General features: G+C 43.2%; 1 protein-coding gene across 7 annotated transcripts in view; it reads left to right on the top strand.

Moving 5' to 3' along the window:
- PAG1 (phosphoprotein membrane anchor with glycosphingolipid microdomains 1) overlaps positions 1 to 24,009 on the top strand; it is a 107,695-nt gene that overhangs the window by 58,163 nt on the left and 25,523 nt on the right. For 2 of the 7 annotated variants that reach the window (XM_090137754.1, XM_090137753.1), the window contains exon 3: positions 1,798 to 1,924. The exons of 4 other annotated variants lie outside the window; for them this stretch is intronic. The gene's annotated coding sequence lies outside the window, so the exon portion shown is untranslated. One more of the 7 variants, XM_090137755.1, reaches the window with a different exon arrangement.

Genomic DNA, 24,009 nt, shown 5'->3' with positions numbered 1-24,009 from the left:
AAATTACATACGTAGTTCTGCAGTGCAGAGAGAGATCTCATCTGAGATCCATCAACTGTGATACTCACCTGGAAACTAAGTGTGTGTGTGCTGCATACTAGATATTTATGACGATCTGTCAAAGAGCATCTCACTTTGTTTATTGCTGTAGTCATCTGGCTCTGCTGGTACAAAGCAATCTTGATCTTCCTCGAGTCCATTTGGCAAGATGCTAAGGCAAATACTTGATCTTATTAATTAAGATCAAAGGAAAAGGCTTTTCTTAAGAAGTATTATTAAATAATAAAACTAGAAGAGGTGGTTGCTCATTTACAACTTTCTTTTCTCAGCTGAATCTTGATTACAAGGTGCACTGGGGATGTTAGTATCTATTGGCACCACCACTCAGCTTTCCTGAACAAGAATGCTGAAGTTTGGTCCTCAGCAAAATGCTTTCAAACAATCAAGTTGCTTTTAGGAAATGTTCAAAAATTTCAACCTAAAAAAGTCTCATGGTGCAAATTCACAAGCAGTAACTTGGAAGTGGCTGACATACCTGTGACTGTTCCTCAGAGCATCCCTGGCCAGTTCCCCCTAAATGTAACAGCAAGGAGCCCATGGAGCTGGTCCTGCAGTGCTGCAAGCTGGTGGCTTTCAGGCTGATCTGATGGGGCCTGCTAAAAGGGTGAGAGGGGGGCCCATGAGGGACTGACAGCAAGGTGTCAATTAGCACTAATTGCATGGGAATTCATTGTAATGCGGTTATGGTTCATCCGGGAGCTGGAATGAGTTGGTGGTTGTGCTGAACCCTGAGGACTGTGTGTCCCTTGCTGTTTGTTACTAAAAGAAAACTCGTTGTGTACTGCTGTGATCAGTGGCACTATTTTAGGATCTGGATTATAATTAACATAAAGAAATGTGCAACAGCCATCGTGTACCCTCTAGCTCAGCATGGGAAACTTTTTGAGCTAAACTGCAAAATTCCAGTTGGTTACAGCAGGGATCATCACCAGCAGGGCAAGATAACTTTTCATTTTCTGATAGGAAGGACAACAAATTTGAAGTTATGTGAAATGTATGAAATGCACACACAGCAGTCTCTTTTTTAAGAGGAAATAGATATGGGCATATCAGTTTAAAAGGTTTGCTTTTTCAAAGTGCTGCCACCTTCCTTTCACACCGACAGTTGCAAACATCTGTGGGACCCATTTTCTCAGTGCAGTCACTTGGTGAGGTGAGGATGTGCCTTTTCCATGGTGAGCACAGCAGCCTCACGTGCAGAGGGTGACTGACCAGCCTGACCTGGAGCTGCAGGGTAACAGAGCCTTGCAGGGACGCAGCACCACATGGCTACAAATGGATGTTGGACAGGGCTGGAGTTTGGGCTGCCAGCCACTGGGTTGCAGCCCTGATGGAGCACTGACCTGCTGGACCACCGTGCTCCTGGGTTGCCGTCCTGCCACCTCACTCACTTCTGGGCTCCAAGTGGCAGCCAAAGCTTGGAGTCCTGGGGTAACTCCTCCTCTGCTCGGGATGCTTTGCTCACACAGCCACCCACAGTCCAAACAAAAATGTGCGAGGCGAGGCAGGGAGCCTCCACCTCCTCTCCCACTGCTGGCATGCACTGACAGCGTTGCACTCCTCTTCACATTGCTGGTCTGGAGCACATCGCATTTTTCCCCCTTTGCTTCTCATTGGACCAACGAAGAAGAAAAATAAAGGGGAAAAAAAAAAGGGGGGGGGGGGGAGTGCACAGCTGTGCAGTAGGACGTCTTTGTGGCCGTGTCAGCAGCCAAGCACAGAGACTGCTTTTTGCAGGGCTGCAGTGCACTGGCAGTGCCAAGGTGAGGTCCGCGCCTTGTGTGCAGAGTTGCAAGGGCATGAGGAGGGGGCTGCTGGGCTGGGAGAGCCGGGCTGCTGACATCTCCTCTGGCAGGAGCAGAAGGTAAGGCTTTGTCCCTACATGAGCACAGTGTGCCTGCTGCTGTTTGAGTGTGAGTTACAGCATGTGCAGTGTGGTGGGGGGAGAAGTTTGCAGTCTGCTTGGCTCTGCAGGAGAGCAGCATTAGCACAAGCAGTGTGCTGCAGCTGGGGGTGTTTTGTGATCACCACCATCAGTGAGAAAATCAGACTGCATTCCAATCACAGAGAGAAAAGACCATTCTGTCTCACACTCTCTTTCTTTCTAAGCCAAAAGCTACTATGCATATGCAATATTAAATGGGTTTTGCTAATAGAAATACATTACCATACAGCCATTGGGCAAGGTAGATATTTCTTCTTGTTAACCACTGACAGCTCCTCACTGCTGCAGGTACTGTGGGTACACGGGCTGTGCTGTGCCATGGGAAAACATGAATGTTTGTTCTGCACACATCAGCAGAAAGAGACACGTGGAGGGTTTTGCATTCACTTTGGAATTACTGAGAACATGAAGACTGTGCTAAACAGATTTTATGCTGTTGTGCTGCTATTTCCCCTGTGTTCTTACTGCTTCAATGATATTTTTAGTGGTCTGGGAATTTTTAATTAGTGTTGTTTTCCTGTTTTTAAAGTGAAGATGCTTTTTGTATGAGCAACTCTCCAGGTCTTTTTGCTGCTATTTGTCTCTTGCAGTTGTTAACTGTGTTTCTGGGAATTTGTATAGCTGTGAATCAGAATCATTAAGGTTCAAAAAGACCATAAGATCATCCAGTCCGGCTGTTGACCCATCCCCGCCGTGCTCACAAACCATGTCCCTCAGTGCCACGTTTACACATTTCATGAATACCCACAGGGGCAGTGACTCTACCACCCCTCTGGGCAGCCCATTCCAAAAGTGAGTATGGCCATGGCTGTGACCACCAGCAGCTGTTGCCCAGGTGGATGCTCCTGCAGGAAGGGACATGAGCACTGCATGTCCCTAACACAGCTCTGCACTTGCAGCACTTTCAGACGGCATTTGAGAGACGGTGTGTTTTTTTTGGTTTATTTTTCTGAGGGGTAACAGAGAGGGAGAGTCCTGTTGGTGTGCCACAGGGCTTTGCTCTTCGCAAAAAGTAGAACCAGAATAATTGAATCATAGAATCATTTCAGTTGGAAGGGACCTTTAAAGGTCATCTAGTCCAACTCCCCTTCAGTGAACAGGGATGCCTACAGTTAGATGAGCTGCTCAGAGCCCGGTCCAGCCTGGCCTTGAATGTGTCCAGGGATGGGGTATCCACCACCTCTCTGGGCAGTCTGTTGCAGTGCTTCACTACCCTTATTGTAAAAAAAACGTATATCCAATCTAAGTCTCCCCACTTTTAGTTTAAAACCATTTCCCTTTGTCCTATCATAGCAGACCCTGCTGAAGAGTCTGTCCCCTTTTTTCTTATAGCCCCCCCTTTAGACACTTAAAAGACCATTATCATATCTCCCAGAGGTGTTTGGTTGCAATTGAGTTGGTTGCAGTTCAGACCCATACTCCAAAGGGTAATTTACTATAGGCACTTGTATGTGGAAATGAATATGTACTTGGAGAATTACAGTTCTGAGTATAATCAGCATTGGTTGTTTATTAGCATGAATATACTGGCTTAGGCAGGTATAGAGCTTTACTTTCACTGCTGTGCCTTAATTGGCGAACAGCTACATCATCTCTTTCGTTGATAGTTGAGAAAAGTGGAGCAACTATGTCTCCCACACAGAGCACTATCCTGCATGAAGTTTATTTGCTGAGGCTGCATGCTTCAGTTATACAGCGACTGTTCCAGCCCATTTCCTCCCAAGTACACGGCACTAAGGCAGGGTCCATTTAAAATAGGCAGCTCTTCCTTGCATAGTCAACTTTCATCTACTGTATATGTTCCTGTAAACAAGAAGATGCAGCAGTTTGTGGTGAGCGTGAGCAGAGGCGCAGCTATGCAGTAACTCCTCATCCTGAGTGTCTCCACTTTTCTGCAGCCCAGGAGCCATTGCTCCTTGCCAGACAGCCGGCACACAGACCTGCTGGGAGGTAAGCAGTGTGCCTGCTGTGGGTTGGGAATTTGAAGCTTTTCTTTCTCATTTTGCATTGCTACTGAGTTCCCATGTGAGAAATTACTTCATCCTGCATCTGTTTTGCTTTCAGAAGGAAAAGTTAACTGTTTGTTGTGTAGATGATAATGCACTCTATATGATGCTGAAGCTCACTGCTGTGCACACCTTTTTCACCCTGTTAGCCTCAGGCAGCCCCTTTGGGGTTGTTGGTACACCTTTTGTGCAACAGTCTCTGCATAGCCATAACTGCAGTACTTTGTTCAGCTTGTGTTGAATTGACAGGAGGGAGTCAGGTCTGCCTTCTGACAACATTGTGCCCTTCCCTGGCCAGCTGCAGCATCACCTTTCCTTCTCAACTCTGTATTCACTTCTGCTCCAGGTTTCCTTCTCTCTTCAGAGTTGCTGTCCCCTGACTCTTTCTGCTCCATTCAGACGGAATTCATTTGCCTTCCATGCCACCACGAGAACAGCAGGACACTACACCCTTGCTTGGTGTCCATGCTCTGGCTGCTTTCTGCCCACAAACTGGTGGCCAGGCAGCCTTCTTGCCCCTGTCCCAGCATCTACACACATCATGATTCAGCCCACCACTTGCACTGAGTAATGGAGGATCTCTTTGAAGTATGGTGACTAGAGAATGTGTAGCTGTGCTGATTTGGGGTCTTATAAGGCATGCCTTCATGCAGTGCTAGACAGATGACACAGCCTGCATGGATATTACAGAGTCTGATGATGATGGCATGGAATAGCTGTGCAGCTTCTTGCCCTAATCTGCTTGTATAGAATATTAATCCTAATCATCTGTTTCTGCTTCAGAGTAGGTATGGGAGGAAATACCACAGACAGCCCTGTCACTGGGAAAGTGCATCATTTGAATGTGCAGTGTAAATATTTTAACAAACCAAATGTAAACACTGATTCTCTTTCAGTATGGGAAAAGACTGATGAAGTCAAAAATGAGCTGGCATAGAAGTGACCCTGTATGGAGGAGATACAAAATTGCGTTTGCACATTATGGTAATCAAAATAGAGTTCTTAATGAATTGCCTAGTGTGAAATGAATTACAAATACAAATGTGCCTGACACGAGATGATCGGAAGTTGCTGCTGCATTAACTTGAGAGGGAAGGACTTTGTGATTCATGGGGATCTGAGGTCAAGGGAGGGCTGACGTGTGTGTTACAGGGAGGCTGAAGACTGAAGGAGAGCCTAAACCACAAGTATGGGCTGCCTATCTCCTTGTCTCTGGATATGCCATTTTTACCGTGCCAGTACTGTCAATTCAGAAGTTTCCACAGGTTTGAAAGATAGTTGGAGCAGCAAAGATAGTAGACACAGTAAGAAGTGCCTTATTTCATTCACACGTCTGTTGTGTGGGTGGATTCAAAGGAAAGCAGAGGAATTGCTCATTTGTTCTGCCTACAGTGGGTTCTTAGCTTCTTGAGGATAGGGTTTTAAGGGTGGCAGTTCTGTTCATATCACAGAGGTGGTTGTAAGCAATTGAGATGCCAGCAGTATTGAAGATCATGCCATGGAGAAATTGAAGGACAGCAGGAAAAGGACCTATAAATGCTTAGTGCTATCGCCTGAATGTGAAGGCTGTAGTGCATAAAATAAGCAGCCCTGTGGCCTTTTATCTTTCTCATTGACAAGGTGGTTAACTGATATTTGATAGAAACCAGACGTAGTTTGACTTCCAGTGCTGAGTAAGGTCCAGAAAAATACTGCTATAGCAGAGATTACAGAATTCTCCAGATACCACTCAACTTTATCATGTAGTAAATGTTGAGAAGTAGAAGACCCTACATAGTAAAAATGCTCCTCAAGCTCCTAAGCAGAAGAACTGTTTGGAGGTGATTAATTTGGTTCTGTGTTCTAGCGAGTGGATTGTGAATACCAGAAAAGGATGAAATGACATAAAGGATTTGACTAGACTTCATCACTCATGCAAAATTAATTAGATATTATTTCTATAGGCACAGGTCCATGTGTCCAAGCAAGTAAGCTTTTGTTAGCTTTTTTTTTTTTGTAGCTGAGGGATATTTTTAAAGTTGATTTTTTGTTTATGTTTAAAAAAAAAAAAAAAGATCTATTCCTTGTATTTGCTGCTACTTTTCCTCTAACAGCTGGAAACTTATTTGCACAAAGGCCTAAAAATGTCATTCCCTAGGTAAAAAACCAATATTGATTTTTTGTTGGTCTCCTTGTTAGGGAAGGAGAGATGGAAATAGAAGGAAAAAACAAAAGGGAAGAGTAGTCCCCCATGGTAAATGGGGTTTGCAGTTGCAGCACAGATTAATCATGCAGTGTGTAGCCTAAGAGTCATCGCCTGCCATTGCTACTGCGGGCCAGCTGTAGCCAAAGCAGCAAATCTGTTAGAAGTTATCTATCTAAATAAAGTAGAAGCCAAACACCTTGAGTCACCAGTGAAGAGAATACAATAGTATTATTTTCAGTATAGACCATTTTTTTGTGTGTGTGGATGCAAATTGTTTTGTGTAGATGAGAATAATTTTGACATTACCTTTGAATAAAATTTCTGTTGCTGGTAAATCAATCATTTTATGCAATAACCTCTTATGACTGTTTTCTCAAATGTAGATCATCCAAATGTTCTTTACCTCCCAGACAGATGTATCAATTTTCATGGGAAAGTGTGAATACATTCAGAAGAAAGCACTCCTTTTCTACCCGTTGGGAATGGAAAGCTCATAAACTCATACATTTTTGTTAGGGAAAAAAAAAATAAGAAAAACGCGCCCATTTTAGCACTTGAGAAAAGGTAGGAGCAGATTAGTTGTAGAGAATTCATGGCATTGCCCTTCTGGAAGAAAACAGCACTATTTGAAGAAGGACTTTAGATCATTGAAGAGAGAGAATTCAAGAGGAGGGAGCAAAAGTGCAGCTGAAAAATCTTTGGAATGACACTGTAAACTTCAGGGAGAAAGGGAATTAGATAAAAGAATCTGTGAGAATGGAAATAGTAATGTGAAGGGGAACAGATTGTGCTGGTGAGATCTTTTGGCCTGAGTTTAAGAAGAATTCAGAATATGATCTGCATTCTGTGTCTTTGTTTGGGAAGGGGGAATGGACCTTTCTCCATTTATGGTAAAGTGGACTAATACTGGCTGTTCAAAATTTTAAGATCTGCTTCAAACCAATTATTTATTGCAATGTTAAAGTATAGAATACCATCATGGTCAAAAGAAAGAGGAGCTGGAATCAGCCCCAAGAAGTGCATGGAAGTGTAATTTATGTCCCACTTCCAAACCAGAAACTCTGTGAGTGAGGAGAAGAGCACTGCACATCCAGTGCAGCTCACTCAGATGTGAGATTTTTTTCAGGAAGCCTTTCTGGATATAGCTGTAAATTTCAAGGTTTGGGCCTGCAAGGGGAGCTTGGATGCCCTCATGAAAACTAGTGTTGAGCACCGTGCATATTTTGAGTCTGAATGTGCCACTTGAGGCTGGCTCTTAGGCACATGATGACCATGGCATCCCAGGCACCCCTGGCACACACCTGAAGCTGCCTTGTGCATGACAGCATTTCTGCAGCAGGTGGCTGGGCTGTGCAGCAGCTCCTGTGCCTGCAGCTGCTTCAGAAGCCACTTTTTGACTGTGGTACTGAGCATTCTCCAGCCTTTGCCTGCTTTGCCATTTCTGTGGATCACAGGATCTTCAAATCTGCATGTGACCTATTCCAGGTGAACAGCAATAACTTCCAGTGCTAGGTAACCGTGAGACAAATTTATACGTATGCTGCCACAGGCTGTCTGTAGCCGTAGACAAGCCACTGTCCTCAGGCTAAATTAGTTTCTTAGCTCCGCTCTTGTGGTGCAGCCAATTCCATTTCAGAGTATGTCAATTAAGTAGAATATGCTCTAATAATATTTTACATTTACCCAGCACATCTCATCCCAGAGTACTTTATAAATCGTGTATTTTCAACATCACTGACCTTTTGCAGTCCCTTGAGTGCAGAAGAGCAACCATTTTACAACAGCAATGCAAACAATCAGAATTTTTTTTTCTCTGTAATTCTGGAGTGACACATTAATTACAGAATAAATTATATGTTCTGTGAGCTACAGCTCCAGTTTTTGAAGATCCTCATTCTTTGCCGGAAGGGTGGTGAAACACTGGAACGTGTTGCTCGGTGAGGTTGTGGATGCCCCCTCCGTGGAAGCATTCAAATCCAGTCTGGATGGGGCTTTGAGCAACCTGGTCTGGAGGGAGGTGGCCCTGCCTATAGCAGGGGGTTGGAACTAGGTGATCTTAAAGTTCCCTTCCAACTGAAACCATTCTATGATTTGCTGAATCTCATTAAGATAACAAACATGACCCTACATTTTGTGTACAGCATGAACAAACAACTAATCCATCTTCCCAAGACTAGGCCCTTGGAAACAATTAAGTCTTGCCTCTAAATGAACACAGAAGTGTCAGTACCTGTATACCTTGACTTTATCTGTAAATTGTCACCTTTTGCTGTAAGAATACATCTGCTGAAAATCCTATAGTCTGTACTCCTTTTCAGCTATTGAGGATCCTTAAGATATAGAAAGTTGATATGCTAGAAAGGCCATTAAGTCCCAATTGAGCGGTTCACATGTAACTCATCTTTCAGGGTACTGAGGTCAGGAAAGTGAGCATGGCTATGTGTTGGGCCAGCATATGCAGAGGACAGATAAGTGAGGCCAGAGAACAAGAAGGAGGATAAAGATGATGATACATTAATGTTCCTTGCTTTCAGTGTCCCTTGCCATAAATGTTCAAAGGGTAATCCAAAGCTTGCTGAGATTGGTGTGTCTGTTCTTGTGGCACTGGAGCTGTGGGAACTGGCAGAGGCCTCTGAGGGAGTGCTGAGGTCCTTATTCTGCTGGAGCATCCTTTCTGGGATGTGCCAGTGCTCAGCTTGTGTGCAGGATTCCCTGGTTGAAAGCACTTTTCCTCTACTGACTTTAAGAAAAAGCTCCTGGGGAACTGCTTTCCTTGTTGTTAAAGAAGTCAAAAGGTAGATGCACAACCTGTCATGTCACAGTATTTGCCAAACCAGCAGTTCTGGAGGTTAATTTGGGCCTTATTTAATTCATTGTTTTAAACTGGAAAATGGCGACATTTCTGTTTTAGTTGTTCAGTTCAACAAATGGATTTCAAAACCACATTTAATGTGAATACCATGGATGGTAACTCAGTTAATAGTACATTAAAAGAATCTTTAGGTTTTCAGTGTATTGTTTTGTCATTTATCTCTTTTCATGGCTTGTCTGGGTTTAATGCAGTTTATCCCATTTAGGAGCATTACTGAGACAAACTCCATTAAAGCAGGCATTATTATAGTCCTTTTTTGATTAGCACTCAAGGCCACTAGAAAATGATGATTAAAAAGAAAGCCATGTTTCTTGTGGTCATTAGTACTGTGATCACCACCAACTCCTATGCAGTTTAAGTCTGGGTTATTTTTTTTTTTTACTTTAAATCCCAGAACTGACTGTGTATGCCTTTGTTGTGGTCTGTGATGTTTGAACTGGAACATTTATCTCAGAAATAAGTTTGTGCACTTTCAGTGCTAATACTTGTGAGAAATCAGATCTTCATATGTAAGTCTTGTGGTTAAACACTTATCATTACTAGCTGGTGTTTTGTAAAGCTACCTTACTGAGTCTATTTTACTTCATTTTACTTCATGGTGATGCTTTCCAGACATTCAAGTACATACATATTCTTCTTTGACAACTCCCTGACTTAAAAAAGAAGTTTGGACCATTTGTACCAAGCTAGCAAGTAGGGCCATTTCAGTCCCAGGCTGGTACAGGCAATTAAAATAATTTTCTCACATCATGTTTAAACACTGACATGTAATCCTAGACAGAGACTCTCAGTACTTCTTTCCAACACTTTTCTGCACTCAAAGGATGAGCAGCTGCTATTAAATGCTAATGCTTTTTGAGGGTGAATGGCTGTTTTAGGATGTGTTATTAACTCTGTGTAGATGGGTGCATTTTCCAACCTATTGCACTGGGTTGATGTCACTTGCTGTTTTCTTTACAGGTTTTAGTACTGTTAAGCAAAAAGAAAAACATCAGTGAGAAAGCCAGTGAGTCTGAAGTGTCTTCTTGGCCTTGGTGGGAATCCATAATTAAATGCTCCAGCCATAGGAAACAGACCTCAGACCTTACTGGTGTGTAAAGTTGTCTGTCAGGACAGAATGCTGCCCAGGACAATTTATCAGCTTGTTTTACCAGTATTGCTGATTTTACGTATTGTAGATGAACACTGGTGTACCTGAAAAGAGGCACTTAGCCTAGTCTTCATCTCTTATTTTTAAAGACCAAAGTAGCCCTGTCTTTTCATTGACTTGCCAGCTGCAGTGTGAGAATTCAACTGTAACCCGAGGTCCTTTGAGCCACTCATCAAAGCCTCAGAGCAGCCTGAATGCCTTCACAAGCTTATTTCTATATAGATATAAAAATTGTTTTTTTTTTTTTTTTTTAAATTCTAAGTCCTCCAGAGGTGAAAGATGGCACAAAAGAGCATGTGGAGCTTTGAGAGATGTGTCTTGGCTTATCTCCCTACCCATGTTACCACTGATGGGCTGTAGCCATGCTCCTCCTGCCCCTTTTCCAGCCTTGCAGTGGCCCTGACTGTAGAGCAGCCATAGAGCAACCTAGCTCAGGAACCTTTTCTGTTACAAAGTCATGGCCTTCTGGGGCTGGCCTTGGTGCACAGTGAGTCATCTCACATGCCTCTGCTTTGCACAGAGTAGATAACTAACACCATAGTTAAAATACCATCAAGTTCGTGCTCTTTACCAGTAGTTACACATTAAGAATGAACTTCAGGGTGGATAGCACTGGACTTAGTACTCAACTGGGCTCCACATTAATTTGCTTTTAACTGTTGTTATTTTTATCCAGATGGTTGCTGCAGATAAGCTAAAACGCATCTCACAATACCTAAACAACAAAAGATAACCAGATCACTGGAAGATGGTATTATAGTAAAATCCGTTTGAAATTGTTTTCATCCTCATTTGTGAATTCCTGATAAACCAGAATAAATTCCTGCAGTTTATGATTTCTCCTAATTTAATTAATCTATATGCCATTTTGACTGTGAATGAGGCTTTACAAAACCACAGGGACACAATCTTTGCCCTAAAGAGATTGTAGCTGAAATTAGACACAACATATAACCACAGTAATGGCTTCAATAGACAAAGCAGGATTACATCAAACAAAAATGATTTATACTGTGTATAATTGTATACATTATATGCTTGTAATAATGCTATTATTTGGAAAAGACCTGTTTATCACTCCTCAACATGGTGTTTATTAACAAAGCTCTGGAATAAAGTCATCATTCGTCTTTGCTGCTTTAAACCTTAGATATGCTACTAATTAATTATTCCTTTCATAAGGGCAATTATAATGGAGCTGGATTTGAGTCTTTAGTGACATATTTGACTTTGTAGGCCTCCAGGGATCTTCGTTCCATTTTTGGCCTTTTCCTCTAGGCTACTGATGTCAACTTTACCTTCAGTGTTTTACTACACGATGAAGGTAGGGCCTCTTGGAGGCACCAGTAGGACTTCCATGCTTTCTTTACCCTTCACTGTGAGTAGGCAGTAGAAAGAATCACAGAATCGGAGGATAGTTTGGGTTGGAAGTATCTTGAATATCCTGTAGTCCAAGGGCAGGGTTGGCACCCACTGGATTAGGCTGCACATCCAGTGTGGCCTTGAATGCCTCCAGGGATGGGGCAGACATAGCTTTTCTGGGTGACCTGTTCCAGTGCCTCAGCATCCTCAAGTTAAATAATTTTTTCCTGATATCTAATGCAAACCTAGCCTCTTTTAGTTTAAAATCGTAACTCCTTGTCCTATCACTATGCATAGAGAATCCTTCTTCGTCTTTCCTGTAGGCCTCTTTCTCTTCTCCAGGCTGATCAAACCCGACTTCCTCAGCCTTTCTTCATAGGAGAGGTGCTCCAGCTCTCTGATTATTCTTGCAGCCTCCTATGGACTCGCTTTAACAGCTCCATGTCCTTCTTGTGCTGGGAGTCTGACAGTTGAATGCAGTACTCCAGATGGGGATTCATAAGGGGGACAATCACCTCCCTTGTAATACTGGCCACCTTCTGTTGAGGCAGCCCAGGGTACAGTTGGCCTTCTGGGCTGCAGATGCGCACTACTGGCTCACGGCCAGCTTTTTGTCCACCAGAACCCCAAACTCTTTCTCCTCTGAGCTTCTCTCAATCCGTTCTCCACCCAGCCTATATTTGTGTGTGGGATTGCATCACTTGAGGTGCAAGACCTCGCACTTGGGCTTTTTGAACTTCAGTAAGAATTCACTGAACTTTAAATAAAGGAGTGCCTTACTCCACGCTTGAAGAGTTCTTTTTCTAGTATTTAAAGTATCCACATCATGCTTTTTTCCTGGGAATAAGCCCTCGTTGTGCACTACATCATTGTTTGAGTGTTCGTCAAGCAGAACAGGTGACCATCCTTACATAAGTACTGAATATACTTAGATCAAATCCTCAAGTTCTATTTGGACATTTGAGTAACTGGTAAATTTGGATGTTTAAGTGAGGTTTGGTCAGTTTCCAGATCCCATCCAGTCCTCAGAGCAGAGGAGCAGCTGACACATCAGAGGTCAGAGCAGCGTAAACTGGGCAGGGGGCATCGGGCTGGAAACCTACCCCTCCTGCTCTGCTCTTTCTGCAGGAAAGGCTCTTTTTTCCCCCTAGTAAATTGCTGAGATACAAAAAAAAAGTTAGTGTATCCCACAGGCTTTTTCTGTGGCTAATTAGTCAATATTTACACAGCTCTGTGAAAATGCTGTAGAAGTGCCAATTATGAATTATAATTATCTTGCAAAGATGATTGGGAGTCCACATTGGCATGTTGAGTCAGGCCATGGGAGTAAACCTTTCAAATATTTTTTCTTATTTAAACGCCTTACCTATTCCTTATCTCTTGCTTGCTTTTTTTAAAAGGATGATGAGAAGCATTAGTTTACCCTCAGGAAAGATCAGGTCTGGCTGTTTTTAATAATGAGTTATGTACTTAGTCACAGTAGGTAAATTTACAAACCGAGCAGGACACACTCAGAGATCGATTCTGTCTGTTCAGCAGATGGTTTTACACCATAGGCATCAGGACGAGCCTGCTGAGACTTTAAAACAAACACTTGTAAGTAACATTGCCATAAGCCTGTTAATACAGTGGCAATTCCTATTTTAAACTCTGCAGAGTTACTACTACATTTATATCCTATCTATTTACTAAAGTATAATAGATTTACTCTGAGAAGATAGCAAATCTCAGCAGACTTATGCTGAAGGCTGACATTTAAGTGTCAGCTGACTTTCACAAGATAGTAACTAATGCTTAGCACTAACCACAGGGTACCTGGATATATTTTCATAGTGGCACACCAGTAATAAAGGCAAAGGGAGATCAGCCTAAACAAAGAAATACATGGCATGGCTTAAAATTTTTGTAATTCTGTTGCAGCAAGAATATTTTTGTATTTTTTTCTAAGGTCTCAGTAGTTTCTTGTACCTACATTATTTTTTCTCTGGTCTCACTGGATAATAAGAGGCTTTATTATTTATTTTACTTAGATGTAACTTAATAGGGCAAATAATTTCTTCTATTGCAGTTTTCATATTTTAGCATGTAGAAACGTGTATGTTAATGGTGCATTAACTAAAAAGAAAGCTGGAGTTGCAGCTAATTCCACAGAGGGGACCACATTCTGCTTTCAGTATGACAGCAATTGAGAACAGAATGGGGCCAGAAGTTCTCTACATACCTATCTCTTTACAGTAAGATAAAATTTTAATGGGGAAAATGTACAGGGAAGTGAATATTTTGTTTTAAAAGGCTCGTAAAGGGAGAAGAACATGTTTTTGAATCAGAGTCTTTAGACAGTTTATTAATTTTATGCTTACCCATGCCTTCTGTAGCTGCATGGGGATGTTGAACACGATGTTGGTATGAGCACACACACTGATGCTCTGCAGAAGGGTTTTAAATATTCATATGATGGCCGGATTCGTGTGGTTTTGTCTGCTTCTCCTCTTTTCTACCCTCACTCCTAAGCACCATCAAATAATTAAGCATTATAGGCTCTGTGGTATTGAGTCTTTCTGAAAATCTGATCATCCACTTTCTGTGATGCCAACTGGAAAGAAGTGCGATGTTCTGGCATTGTTCTGCTTGCAGAAAATAGTTTTTTGATACTGGACCAAAATGTTTCATCCCTAAATAAATCCTTAAGGCTTTTTGATAAGGATTTAGTGGTAGCAGCATTCAGCCCTTGAGTAGGAAATGATTTTAGAGAAAGATCTGTGTAGCACTTATGAATGCCATTACTAATATGGGATTCAACTGCACATTAAGAGTCTTGGTTGCAGGCATCCTCCAGCCCCATTACATTGGGGATGTAGGAGATGAAGAGAGATGAAGGCCTCCATCAACTGGTCTCAAATTGCTTTTTGGGAAGCATGAGCTGTAGGTCCTGTGCCCTTCCGCCAGCCAGGTCCGGGTGCTGTGGATGTCCTGAGAAGGTCACAGTCACACCTGATACTCTGTGTATGCCATAGGTCAGTGCAGGCAGCAGAGTCTGTGGGGCATTTGAGGTCAGCTCAATGTGAGTCTCTGGAGGAAGGTCTCATCTGCCTAAAGACAGGTGCTGGGAGCCCTTTTTAGTGCCATCGGTTGTGTCAGCCAGCTGCCAGCTGCTGTGCCAGCAGGGGACAGATCTCCTGCCATTCCTGCATCGAGTTGTGCATCCCCACTGACATCTCTGCCAAGCTGCATCACAGAGCTGCCTCAGGAAATCTGGTGTCCCTGAGGATCGCTGGGCAGCCCCAGGGTACTGAGATAAATTGGCGTCCTGAAGTGGGTCACAAGGCTGTCTTTCCCAGACAGCAGTGGACACTCCGTGGTAACTGGCTTGCTTCCTCCTCCCATTGGGCAGACCTTTGAAATTTTAGTTATCATTTTGCCTTTTCCTTGCCTTCGCTTCACCGGCTTTTGCCAGCAGTGCTGTCTTTGCCTGTTAGCATTTGTGTACCAGCTGCTGTGCTTTTTCTTTTTTTTTCTTTTGGCAGTTTCCATGCAGATTTTTCTGTGTGGCCTCTTGCTTTTTTCATGCTTGCTTTTTTCCCAAAACATTTTTGGTGCTCATCAGCATTTTATCTGTTTGAATGCACTGGGGAAGGATAGGAGCCGTGATTTATTTGGGTCAGTGCGTGCCTTTGTGTAACAATTCCAAAACGGGGGATTTTGCTAAGAATAATGACTCACTCACTGGTCTGGATTCTCATTCTTGCCCACATAAAGTCTATTAGCTCCCTTCTGCTATTTTTAGGCTTGTGAAACTGGGATAAAGCTTGTGATGAGCCTTTCTCTTGTTTTTGCTTGCTTTCGACCAAACATAGGCTTGCGTTTCTCTTGTTGAAACAGAAAGGCATGGAGTTCATCAGCTGCTCCAAACTCAGGTCTCTGGTCATGTCTTACTGAAACTCAGAAAGAATTGTCTGAAAGGATAACACGGCTGTTTTTCTGAAGGTAGCACATCAAGTAGGTGCTGCATCTAAGGAAATTCAGAGCAGGATGACCTCTGCTCTGCAGGCAGTTACCCAGCTGGCTGGCATAGTCAAGAAAGTCTTTCAACAGAAGCAAAAATCAACTTACTGCTGCTGCCATCAAATTAACCTGTAAGCATTTCAGTTTTCAGTAACTAGCGGTCACCCTCTTGATTTGTGAATACTTTCTTTAGAAAACTGTCCCATTAAGCTGTTTTCCATCTGCAGAATCTGATTACTTTACAATAAAACTGTCTCCCTGAGCAGTGGAAGAGAATGAAAAGAGGTTTGTTCATCATTAGTGTTGGGTTATCTCTTAAAATGAGCCATATTCAGGAGGGCGTTACATCAGGCCTGAGCCTGGCAAATGATTCAGAGCATAAAGATAAAGCAGATAAAACACTGCTTGGTGAAGGAAATTCAGACTTGACCAGAGTATTGTGAAAGTGATGTAATGGTGAACTGTAAAACATAACTAGCTGCTGAAACTGGGGAGTTTATTCTAGCAGTGTATGGTGTGGAGCTTATTTCTCATTATCACATGCATGTTTGTGTCTTCTGAGTTACTTGATGCTATTTGTCACATTCTAGGCAAGCTGGCCTATTATTTCATCTCAGTCATCTCTTTCTGAGAGAGTGTCTTCATGTATTTCTTGTTGTCTGCCCTTTTTGTTTCTGATATGCCCTGTCTTTTCCCACCACTCGAGTATCCAAATGTGAATGAGCCACAAGCAAAGTGATCAGTGATTGGTATCAGTACTGGCAATTCTCTAAGGTCTTCATGCGAGTATGTTTGGTTGATATATTAATATAGAAAAATATTTGGGGAAAAGGGGTGTAAAAACAAACGTGGTGAGAAATACTCAGCTTGCTGTGGGGTAACTGTGCCCAGCTGGATGTAACACTGAGCCCTTTGGGTGAGTGGAGGATGGGTGGGGGCTCATGGAGCAGTGCTGAATGTGGATGGAGATGCGGCAGCAGCAGGCAGCCTGCAGGTAGGAAGAGAAGAGAGGCACTGTGAGGACAGGAGGGCTGGGCAGGTGAATTTACCTGAGGAAGGCAAAATGACAGAGGTGGGGCCTTCCTCATCATGTCAGAGTGGAAGCAGTGGCTGTTATGTGGTGTGTGTCCATGCGGTGGTCACATTTGCACAGCCAACAGGCTCTGTAAGTAGGAGGTGTTTACAGCTGACCGGCCATGCACAGTTTTCAAGCTTGCTGTTTGCTTTTCCCCTCGTATATCACCAGTGTAAAACTACTACTCTTACCAGCTCGGTTTTCACTTTCTTTCCTCTCTCTGGAGAACAGTTATCCTGCATCTGATCTCAGTTTTCATCAAATTCCCATCTTATTATTTGCCTTCAAAGACTTAACAAGATGGATTTCTGTGGGGAAAGAAAAGTAATGACTGGGTCAGCACAAAACAAAAAAATGAAGGAAGAAAAGGCAGACCGGTTATCGATTGTGGGGAGCGACTGATGCTCCGCATGTCTCACCTAATAGCAATTGCTGTCTGTCATAATGCTTTGGCAGTTCTTCACTCAGAGCAGTAGTAAAACTTTCTGCAGCAGGGGTGTTGTATTTATCTCTTCAGTGGAGCACATGCCGTGGGTCTCCCTGCTAAAGTTGTGCTAAGCATAGCAGGGCAGGGAGGCAGGGGAGGTCTCAATATTTACACTGCAGAAAAATTGATGCCGACAGGCAGCAAAATGACCAAACTGGAGCAAAGGGAAAAAAAGAGATTTTTTTTTTTTAAGTCAGTTGATTGTGGATGAGTAAGTTCAAGTTTACAGCTAAAGGCCCAATTCTGTCTTCCCATTTTTGCTTAGAAGCAAAGAGGTGTTTTTTTTTATTAGGCATTACGATTATTCTTGTCAAGGAAATGCTCTGTTTATTCCAAGCTCAGGTTACAAAGTGGTAGTTAGTACATGATATTAAGACTAGGGATTCTCCTTGCAGTGATACAAAAAGATACTTCGTTCATGAAGCCCATTTCCCTTCACTGGTGTTTTCCTGCCAGTGCTCTTCAGCTTAAGTATCTCCATCAAATATCCATAAGTCAGGAGAAAGAGCCCAGGAATGCGTCAGGCAACTGGCTTTGCTGGATATATACATGTAGTATTCATACATAGCTCTGTGGAGAGTTTCATCTCTACAGTGCATGAACCAAACATCTCAATTAAACCTCGAAGGAGAAGACCTGTTTTTCATTAGCTGTGAAGACATTCAGAATTGCATTAGTTGCAGCTCATTAGATCTTATAATCATATTTGCTGTGGAGGAGGGAGTGAGGGGTTTGGGTGTGCATGGAGGGAGCCCTGCTCATAGATCATTCCCACAGGACTACAGATTAGCTTTTACTGCCTCAGCCCATTGGGATCAAGCTGGAGCTTTATGTTTCCCTCTACACCGCAGGAAAGCAGCAGATAAAATGCCAGGGAGCCATTGTGGGGGCAGGACGGGCTTTGATTAGCTTTGTCTTATTACCTTCTCTGTGTGGAGGTGATGCTGTAGGATGTGCGGGAATTTGTCTTTTGCATTGCCTCGTCTCTTTCCCTGGTCACCTCTTAGAGTTGGAGCAGCGGAGTGACATCGTTGTGCTCTTCTTGGAGAGAAATTGCAATTAAATGGAAGAGCAGCAGGAGACCATGGAAGATCAGATCTATGAGTGCTGCTTGCAGCATGCAAATGCTCAGCCATGCTGTCCATTTGGATGTGTCAGCCAAGAAAGTAAACTCAAATGAGTGTGTCTGAAGACAGGAATTCAAACTGGTATCTGTGGTACATCACAAAACATTAGTCTCTCCTGCTCCTCTTTATAGATACCTCCTAATTCTAACTGTCGAAGGGCTTATGGTCTGGTCTGTAACAGGACACTGAGTCTGATCAGGACTGAAGGTACCATCTCTCTGCAAACAGAAGTTAGTCTCTGCCAACTGCACAGACTATACAGGCAATCAATTTAGACTGTTTTCTAGTGGATGAAGCTAAGTAAGGCAACAACTCCCATCAAGGACCACCAAGTTGTGTTCCCAACTTGAAGGAGCTCCTCTTAGTTCTCTTCTCTCCCAAAGGTCTCTTCAACAGCTACTGAAGCCTTCTCTGTCTTGGACTTCTTTCATGAGAAATTGTTTATATGGAGATTCTCTAATGTGCTGCATTGTCCTTATCTGTATTGAACATAAGTGCTTCAGCATCTGTGGTGATGCAGAAGGCTTTGCATATGCGCATATGTGATTTTTTTTTTAAGATGGCATTTTTAATGAAACACAAACGCCAAGTGGAAAAATGGCTTTACTGAATGGAGTGAATAACAAGGAATTTGAGCCTGAAGGAAATCTCGGCTTTATAAAATGCATGACAGTGTGAACGCTTTTTTTTAATTAGCCAGATCACTGACTGCTGCTTCTCTTGTTGCAGGATATTATAGGGCTCCATTCTCACTAAATCTTCCTTTGAGATTATTTAATCTCAGATATAACAAGTCCTTCTGATGTAATTTGTCCTTTACCTCCAAGGACCCTGCCTTGTCTTCCTTCCTTTCAGCTTCTGTATCTATAAACTACACGCCAGTGCCATCACTCAGTAATGGGTTTATTAGTTTTAAAATTCTTTCGCTTTGCTTTTTCAGAACTGGAACAATTTTGATGTGCATCATTTTAGAGGTACCTCGGTTAAGATGCATTAAAGGCTCTAACATAGACACACTGATAGATGGCATTTTTAAATTTCTCAGCTAAGGTAATCTCAGCATATGTACTTAAGCACTGCCACTGTGGAAGTTAAGTATCTAGTCAGTGGAAGTCATCTGGTGTTCTCCTGTGTTGAGCACAGAGGTGAGACCTCTCAGCTGGAATCCTTTGGATAGTGTCTGTGTGAGCAGCAGCCTATTTTTAGAGATCTAAACGTACAGAAGTTCTTCTATAGTCTTCTCTAGCACCATTTCATCGCAGACAATCAGAACATTGTGTTTTGCTGCTGCATATTTTGCAAGCTTCCGTATCTTTGAAAGTTCAGGGTCTTTCGGAAGTCAGAGGTAGCCTATGGAAAAGTACTGTCTATCCACTCTGTTTTGTGGGCCTGATTGAGACATCAGTTTGAAAATGAGTGAGATTGCCGTGGACTGTGGAGGTTTTTTAGGTCAGATGGCAGAGGCAGTCTCTGTGTGTATGGCTGCTTTCCGGGTTAGGGATAATTTCTCTATTTCCATGATTATTACCTGAGTTTGACCAAACCACTTTATGTAGAATGTTACTGCACTGCAAAAGCTAAAAGGGGACTTGGCATGGTAGAATTATAACCAGCAAAGAGTAGTTATAAACAGGCTGTGTTTAGTATGAAATGGCATCCAGTTCCAGGAAAAGCACAGCTATCAGGAATATTAGTGTCAGAGCTGGAAAACACTTCACAAAGACAGCTTTCATTTCTGTATGCTATAAAGTATGCAGTAATCGTGGTCTAATTACCTCACTGCAGCCAGAAAGCAATATGGCATATTGTGGGGGTGTGGGAAAGAGAATAATAGGCTACAATTAAGCTGTAATCTTTGGCATGGTCACTCATCAGATAAAGCTTTTCAGCTGTAGTGTTTGAGACAGTCATTACTTGGCTGCCAAAGCCTGGGGAAAATATGTGGTGGAGTTCCTGCGAGCTGTTTCACAGATTCATTATCAGTTTATCCTCTGGCAGCCACCCAGGCCCCCCTGATGCTCTGTGCTGGGAAGCTCTGTCCTCAGCGCTGCCCCAGCCATGCCTGTGCTGGGGTTCTTGCATCAGTGACATGGGGTGATGTGGTCCCCCACCCTGGCATGGATCCGTGAGCTCTGAACTGCTGGTTTTAAAATGGGTTTGCTTAGGTCATGATTTCTATTGCAAGGTGCCTTCAGTAGAAATGTGCGAGTGCCTGGCTTGTACACAGAAGGATCTTGGGGATGTGGCAAAATAAAATTGCTGGCTGCAGGACAGGTTGGGTGCGTAATTATGCACATTTATTAAGCCCTGGATGTGGGCTGTGCTTTGCTGGGACATAGTCATGTTCACATGCAGTTGTGCTCTCCTGCTTTGGAAATCCAGTTTTACAATCTGCTGGAAAACCTTCCTGGGGCATCACTTATTTTCTAAAATCCTCCACTGTTTTAATAGAAAAGATTCTCCATCCCTGAAGCAGACTCCTGAATTCACAGACTTAATCATTCATATGACCTTCTTGATTTTTCCCGCTTTTCAAAACATCTTTCTAAGTATGCCTACAGTGTGGGGTTACGTGCAATTAGGAACTGTGGAGCATGGGGAGGGTCAAGAAATGGGAGCTGCAGAGGAGAGGAGGGCTGTGACAGAGTGAGTACAAGGAAAGCCAGGCAGAGGGAATGAAGGAGCAAAGCGTGATGTTGTTTGGGATGCGCTGTAGTACAGCAGAAGTGCAGGTGGTAGAAGCGTGATTTTATGATGGTCTATGCTTGGATGCTGTGGAATTGGAAGGAAGGTATACAGAAAGAGTATGTACCCAAAGATGGCTCTGAGTTTGCAAGTTGCTTAAATTCTACTAGGAGTAGGGAATAAACCATAGAAGCAGAAGTCAGTTCAACTTGGAAAATGTGGACCTTGCGGTGACAGGGTCTAACATGGCAAGATTGAGTTGCATGGAGCAGGAGTACGAGTTGCAGTGTGCATCAGCATTTACAAAGGCAAAGGCCTTCTCTCATTTTTTCTTAATCACAGAATCCTTTGAGTTGGAAGGGACTTTCAGAGGTCATCTAGTCCAACTCTTCTGCATTGAACAGGGACACCTGCAGCTCAGTAAGGTTGCTCAGAGCTCCATTCAGCCTGGCCTTGGATGTTTCCAAGGATGGGACATCCACCACCTCTGTGGGCAACCAGTGCCTCACTACCTTTATAGCCCAGGTAGATGGTTTCAGAGAGACTTGGTTTCTCTACAGAGAGTCTTAAGATTTAAAAGGAGTTAAAAGTGACCAGTAGTTTGGGACTGCTCAATTTTGTGTTAGATCTGTTTTTTCAGTATAGAAAACGCACAGATCCTTTGATAAGCCAGCTGTGATTTCTGTAAAAGTAGATATGGGCAGAGGGGATTAGATCAGGACTTCATCAGTCTGCTGTTTTGCAGAGCAGAAATATGAGCTGTTTGAAGGCTGATGGCACACACAACCTCAGCAAGGCTTGTCTGACAGCCTACAGCAGCAAACTCCATGTCAGTAATTCCTTCCAGCATTGGGCTTTCAGGACCAGCCAGTAATTATGTGCACAGCTGGTCTGCTGTAGCAGTTCTTGACTGCCTGCAATAAGACGTGTCTTTTTGTCTTCAACTGTTCCCATTACATGGGTGCTGCTGAGCCAACTAGCTCAAAATGCAACTGTACTAGAACAACATTAATCAGTCAAGGGAAAGAATTTGTCCTGATTTTGTGCACACCAGCTCCAAAGTGAAATGCAGTAGACAGACATGGGTAAAGGTGATCTTGGTCTTTGTGTTTGCATAGTTCAGTGCTGGCTCCACATATAATCAGCTAGAAGCTGGAACACAGCAAGACACAAGCAGAAAAACTAACACCATCCAGTCTTACAAGTTTCCTACAGTGTGTCTGGAGAAGGCTCACAGCCTTTATCCTGGTGTCACAGCACTGTAAAGAGAAGTTCTGCCAGCAGGACATCAGTGCAGACAGCGGTCCTGTTACATGTTGTCTCCAGCAGTATTTAATGATGTGCAATTACTCTTAGGTACCCAGCACCAACTTAAAACAAGGATAATGATTTTGTTTATTGCTATATTACCATTGCTTTTGTCACATATAACAGGGGATTGCCTCTGGCAGCATACAGAAGTGAGAACTCGAGGAGAGGGATGGGAGCTGGAAGCTGATGAAAGGAGCTGGGCTGGGTGGAAAACTGGGCACATCCTGTGGTGAGGGAGTACCAAAAGGAGAGAAGGAGTTCTGGCACGAGGGATTGAGGTCAAAAGGACCCACTTTCATCAGATTCTTGGTCTGAGATAAAAGCAATCTGCTTTTAATGTATTAGGGCAGCCAGAGCCATACTTTTGGCTGCAATCAAATGGCTCTTTCCCAAGCACAGCTCATGAGCTATATCTCAGGCCAGGGGCCACTCCTGGTGGACAGTTGGGATGCAAACACCATTTTATGGAGAAGTTTAACCTGGACTGTGCCATGCCAATTGGCTCCAGTATAAGACAGTTATCCCAGTTGTGTTAAATTTACTGCTGTGGACCTAATCTTGAGCACAATTCCCACTGGAAGTGGAAATGGAAGTAGTGGGCTGGTAGGAGATCTTACGGTCTGAGAAGGAACAGCTCTTGCTCTGAAATTTACAAGAGAGAGCTGTGATCCCAGTGTCCATCTTGTCCTTTTGCATTTGGGTTCGCAGATCTGAAGTCGTTCTGTTGTTGGAACAATTTCTTCCTTTGCCTAGTCTATATTTACAATTCATTATTAAAACCAAAAGAGTGGAACCTCCTGGGTCATTCGGTCCTGTGTGCACTGAACCTTTCCAGGCCATTCATTCCCAGGCTCCCATTGTAAGAAATTCAGGCGTTGGTCTGAGCTTTTGCAGCACGCTCTCGCTATCCAAAATCCTCACTCCCTGCACTCCCCAAAATTGCAGCTTCCTCACACTCTTTTGTATGTCTCACTCTTAAAACTCTCCACCTTGGGTGCATTTTCTATTCTCAGTTTACCAACAAATAAATGCTTTTGCATTGTTCCCTTCTGTCCCCACCAAATCACACTGAAGTGGCTGAGCTGTGCTTTATCCTTGTAGCACCTGTAAGGAAAAATAACACATTATTCAGGGACAGTGCAGGTCATGTAGTGAAATGCCTGTCTTTCTGAACCCACAAAAAGAATTGTGCAGTTAAGTGCAATTTTGAGGAAGTGGTTATGGGTGTTATTTGTCACCCAGGTTCCACTACTTGCAAATATTGATACCTAAAAAGCAACAGAACATTCCAACAAGAAGGAGAAATTCTGTTCAGTGTAGTGTAAGAATTAGTTTTCTGAATCTCAGAATCACAGAATGGCCAGGGTTGGAAGGGACCTTGAGGATCATGAAACTCCAACTCCCCTGCCACATGCAGGACCATCAACCTCTACACTTAATGCTAGGCCAGGCCCAGGGCCCGATCCAACCTGGCCTTGAACACTTCCAGGGACGGGGCATCCACAACCTCTCTGGGCAGCCTGTTCCAGCACCTCACCACTGTGTCTGTAAAGAATTTCCCCCTGATGTCCAACCTAAATCTCCCCTTCCTCAATTTAAAACAATTTCCCCTCGTCCTGCTGTTATCTACCCTTTCAAAGAGTTGATTCCCCTCTCCTCTGTAGGCTCCCTTTAGGTATTGAAATGCTGCAATGAGGTCAATGAGGTCACTGAACTGACAGTGGTTTTGAAGTGTGAATGTA

This window comes from Phasianus colchicus, chromosome 3 (genome assembly GCF_987193195.1).
Source record: "Phasianus colchicus chromosome 3, bPhaCol1.hap1.1, whole genome shotgun sequence".
Lineage (NCBI taxonomy): Eukaryota > Metazoa > Chordata > Aves > Galliformes > Phasianidae > Phasianus > Phasianus colchicus.
The sequence above is the reverse complement of the archived record's forward strand: the minus strand, read 5'-3'. Positions and strand labels throughout refer to the sequence as shown.